This window comes from Equus quagga, chromosome 4 (assembly GCF_021613505.1).
Source record: "Equus quagga isolate Etosha38 chromosome 4, UCLA_HA_Equagga_1.0, whole genome shotgun sequence".
In the NCBI taxonomy this organism is placed as follows: Eukaryota; Metazoa; Chordata; class Mammalia; order Perissodactyla; family Equidae; genus Equus; species Equus quagga.
Genome location: NC_060270.1, coordinates 52,806,632 through 52,812,468, shown reverse-complemented (window position 1 = coordinate 52,812,468; position 5,837 = coordinate 52,806,632).

The following is a 5,837-nucleotide window of genomic DNA, read 5'->3' as shown; positions in this document are numbered from 1 at the left end:
AGATGTCTGTCTTCTAACCTCGCATGGTGGAAGGGAGAAAGCAACAATTTTAGGATCTGTCTTATAAACGCAATAATCTCACTCACAAGGGCTTTGCCATCATTACCTAATTACCTCCTAAAGACCCTACTTCCAAATACCATCACGTTAGGGAAACAGGTTTCAACAAGTAAAATTTGAGAACATGAACTTTCTGTCTATAGTACGCAATCTGAGGGTAAATTAGTTAACAACTAATTAGTCTCAGTTTTCTTAACAAACTGAGTTTGAGGTTCTCTGTTTCTTAAGGCGGAATAATGATTTGGTTATTTTGAGGATAAGTTAAATATTTCGGAGTAGAAACTATTGATGCCCTGCCCCCTCTCCCCATGGACCACCTCTGAATTCCACGAAAACTGCAGTGGACATTCCCTCTTCATGCATCTCCCTGCTTCTGTGCCTGAAGGTTTTTCCTTGCCTGATACCACAGGAAATTGCTCAGCTTGTGGGAAGGGTTGCCCGCAGAATAGGAAAGGATTTAATTGGACAGGTAGCTCAAATTTCCTGTTTCATTAGGGTGAAATATTAAGGCATACCTTACATAGATCCTCAGAGAGTCTGCAGCAGAATGAACCCTATTTCCCACACTAGACACTTGCTTGTTAATGCACCCCTTATTGTTTTGTTCTTCTGTCCCTGTCTCACTTGCACCACTCTCTTAGTTATGTTATTTACCTTTACTTGACTCTTTGTTTTAGGGTCTGCTTTGGTTGGAGTCAAAACTACAATATACTTCATATAATGTACACCACCTCGTGCCTAGCCCAGGGGTTCTTGAGCAAATTTCAGCTCCCAGGCTCCTTTAGCTCTCCTTTGGCATCGTGAATGTGTATCTACCCTGTGTTCTATCTCCAGATCTTTGAAGAGGTTTGTTTATAGTCCCCTCCCCAATAAACTCATTTCAACTTGATTTTATCTTAATATTGTTAGACCTTTCCTATAGTATATTTTTACTTAAATAGGGAATCATGAAATGAAAAGCCACAGGCTAAAAGAACAAATCTCTATAATACTTTATCTGTTCTGTGGCTGGTTCATTGGGAAAATAGTCTTGGGTATGGATCCTTTTTGAAAAGTTCCTAAATAATTCCAAATAGGTAATGAACTGTTCTGAACTTTATCTCCACCAATATATACATGAATAAGTGAATCATTAATGTCATAATGGCATGGCCCAATAATTCCAAATAAGTTTTATGTGAGCCCCACATTGTGGGTTTTCTTAAAACATTTTGTTGCAAAATGTAACAGAATAAACCTGAATTTGCTCCACACTTAGCAGACATACATTTTAAATGTGTACTTCACTTCCTTAATTGTAATAAAGTAAAGTTCTTGGTAACAAGAATACATCTTGGACTTGACATAATTCTCCAAACATCATTTCCATTTATCGGGGCCATTTAGGGGGAATATAATTATCATTACCTTTATGTAAAAAAAAATCATCAAAAGAGGTTTGAGATTTCTGTTTCTTTAAATGGTTATACAATTGGCTAAGCAGTTAATTATAGAGAAATATTTGGATAGATTCACCAATAAAATTACATAAAAATATATAAAATGGTAATTTTTAAAAAATATTATTACAGTTTTATGGTGCATAGTTTGCCAGATTTATTAGGCTGTAAGCCTCATGAGGAGGCACTGCTGATATTTTACCAAATAATTCATTGCTGCGAGAGGCTGTCCTGAGTATTACAGATGTTTGGCAGCATCCCCAGCCTCTGTCAACTAGATGCCAATAGCAATCTTCACCAGTTGTGACAATTAAAATTAGCTCCAAACATTGTGAAATATTCCTGGGAGGCAAAAATCATTCCTTACTGAGAACCACACATATGTGTGTGTGTGTGTTTGTGCCTGTGTGTGTGTGTGCCTGTGTGTGTGTGATATATATGACACACACACACATATACATAATATTATATACACAGATTTTCATCCCATAGTAATAGCATAAACCCCAAAATAAACAGATGTTTACTACATGCTGAAGGGAGGAAGGGAAAGAGTCATGGTAGGAGGGGAAAAAGGAGGGAAAGGAAAGGGATTAAAGAAGAAAAGAAAGGATGATTTACTAAAATTTACTACTACATGTGCTATTGTTTTCAGTTATATTATTCTTTTCAATAATTGACGAGTAAGTAACTTATGGAATCTCTCAACAAACTAAATACAGGCTACAAATATATATTCGCTCAGAATTCCCTGAACATGTAGCATCTTCATGTAAGTTTTACAATGGGTATTGTCTTGACATCTATTTTTATTTTGTCCCACTCTAGTTGGTTAAAATAACTTACTGCAAAAACACTAAACCTGACATCCTTGCCTCATCTCTCTCAGAACTCTAAGTCAGTCCCCCAGGTTCTCTTTTGTTTTCTAACTCTCGCATCTTCAGTTACTTCTCTATCTCCTACTATTTCCCTGGCCCTCAGTTGCCATTCATTGCTATCAGAGTCTATATTCCCAAATTTCTTTCTGCTTCTAGTTGACTCTGTTAGTTAAAAATAACTTGAGAGTTGCCTAGACGAACAAGATTAAATTACTGACAATTCCTTCAAACCCATTCAAATTGGTTGAAAGTACTGTTAGTATCAGAGTCTAAACAGCAGGCCTGTCTATTAGGGCCACAGTAGATGTGAAACTGAGTAACTCCAAAATTCCATATTTATGTCCCAATAGAGTCATGGTAGGTCATGCATTCTCCTACGGGGATAATGCACCTGGTGGTGAATGCAGTGGTAAGAACTTGTCAAAGACTTTGACTTGTCAACTACTGTGCTTCCAACTTGTCACTGCTTCAAACGGGAAGTCAAAGATTCTAGTCTCAAACATCTGATCAACATGGATGAACACCACAGTAATGCAAGAAGATGTTTAAAGCTACGCAGGGTCTCTACTCTGTTCTATCACTAGAAGCAGGACTCACGGAAAGCAGGGTCCTGCTTTTTTTTGTTGTTGTTTGCTTTATCATTTGCTTATGAACTTCTAATATCTACTTTTAGAGGTCTGGATCTACTTCCCACTGGATCATTAACTTTACCTTGCTTAGTGAGGAAAATTTAATCACCCTAGGAAGTAAAATTTGGGTGTCAGCAGCTGCTGTTCAATACAAAGTTCTTACTTTTGCCTGCTTAGCACAGTACATGATGTCAATAAACTGAGAGATATTCACTCACTGTCTCTTACATCCCAAGGGGAAGTAATTGAAAATCATTTTAGGAATCCTCTGCTTACTCCATAGCTCAGATCCCAGCTTTTGTCTTTCTTTTCCATTCAATTAACTGAAAAACATAGCAGTAACAACTCAGAACAAAGGAATACTGCTTTTGCTTTTAGGGTAATCTCTTTTCCTTTGCAGACACGGGCAACTCCCTAACTATGAAGACTGATATGAATCACATAGGCTCACATGTATTTTCCATAGGAAAAAAAAATGAATAAAAACTTGGTGCTAATACTAGTTGGTGTTGGTGTTAACTAGACTTCTGTTTGGACACAACATGGACTAAATTTTTTTTGATGGAATTATCTTGGACTCGCTCATCTCATATCTCATTGTTTCCAACGGAAAATATTTTCCAAGTTTGAAATAACTGGTATAATAAGCAAACATTCAGAAGACAGTCTGTTTGAAAATTGATAACAACAGTTCTTTTTTCCCGTTTCTGTCACTCTCAATTACACATTTACATTTTATATAGATAAATATGTATATGTATATAAGCACCTTGTAATGTTGTCAGATGAAAAATATTAGCATCAAGTCAGAGATTCTATAGTGTTGAATTATACAAAAATACATTTTATGGAAGATAAACACAATATTGTAGATACACTTTGGAGATGAAAAGGGAAAATAGCCTTGGACAACATCATTTAAAGAGCATCACATTGTTAAAGTGTGCTAATAACACTTAGTAAGGATATATGTTCTATATGAAATGTGAAACACTGATAATGCCATATTCTATAACTTAAATTTTAAATTATTTTTGTGAATACGTCTAGAAAAATTAATTTTGAATTGTTTTATAATTTTGATTCGTGGTTTTATTGATTTGCAGTTTATCATTCTATGCAAAATTCAATATTAACTCAATTATCTTTAGTCATTACCTGGGGAACAACTTCAAAAACCCTCTTATTTCCACTATTAAATAAAGGCAATGCTAATGATATTCTGTCAGCTTCAAATTGACTGATTTATCACATCATTACACAGCCATCCTGCATCTGCATTTTGTTTGTGGAATGGCATAGCTTCAAGATAACAAATCACTTGCTCTCTGTTGTTGAACTTGTTAGTAAAAAGGCAACTCACATGCCAAGAAACAAATGGTACTGGGATGTTTAGACGCTTTGACTTACATGTTAGCTATGCATCAGTCACACTTCTAATCCTTTACAACTGCCCAGTCTCTAAGATTTCAGATTCTCTCCTCACTCCTGCCTATTCTCTGCTTGGTTTGACTGTATGATAGGTACACCATAGAAATCAATCTACCTATATAAAATATCAGTTTCTGGTTGGTTCTGACCATTGATCTTATAGAGTTTTATAATCGCAGTTTGTAAGTTGATAATAGTCATCTATTTAGGATGTTGATGGTCAGAACAACAACTCGAATTCCTAAAAACGCTGAGAAATTCTGGCTGGTAAACTTCTAAACTTCTGACTCAGACTATGGGTTTTTAGTAAAAATTAAACAAAAATGTCAAACAATTATCTATTCTAGATTCAGAGAGACACTATTTTCACTTCCTTTTAATTTCCCAGTTATGGATATATATATATATATATTTCCAGGTAAAATGTAATATAAAAGTGTGGGGTTTTTTCTTTAAATGATTAAATTATTATATCAACCGTATGATTGCTTTTGGTTTTAGACCATTCTTGAAAGGATCCTGAGTATTCCATTAACCAACTCGAACTTGGATTTGGTTAGATTTCATAAGAGACACATTATTACCTGTATTATTTAATAGTTTAGAAGAGAAGAAGATCCTGAAAACTTAAATTGAAAGAAATCACTAAAATTTTCAATCATTTTCCTATAGTAAACTCTGTTCATTAATTTGAAAATAGGATTGAGTCTAGCTAGTATCCTATTCTAAATAATTTGTTCACCATATTTGGAACAATTTCCAATTGACTTTAAGGAACCAACTTGGAATTATTGAGTAGCTTTTAAAAATATTACACTTTTAAGAATTCACCAATGTTAACTGTTGTTATCTAAAACATCAGTCTTAGGCTATAACTCTAATTACTATGTATGGAATATTTTAATGGAAGCGTTTACTCTTTATTTTATTAAACTTTCTCATTATGCTGTAGACATCTCCCTGAGTATTTAAACATTACCTGAAAAAAATGCACAGTATTATGTAAAATTGTTGTTATGGCAACAATACCAGCTGGAGTAAATTGTTCATAGAGTGTCCTCAAATCTTCAAATATGAGGTAATTCCAAACCACATTTGTTGAACTATGCCTGTTTCTGTTTTCGTCACTTATTTGTGTTTGTTCAAAAGTGATTCTAAAGAGAGACAATTTCCGATAGCAAGTATGGTTATATGTATATATATATATATATATGTGCGTGTGTGTATGTGTACATACATATACAAATATATATAATTAAATGTCAGATTTTAGGTTTATTAATGGGCACTATTTGTAGCTGTGTTAAGAAAAACACCTGTGGGCTGAAAGACAGCACGTGTATGCTTTACTGTTCCACAGCTTTGGAATTTGTTCCTCCCGCTCATACACTCGTGACACT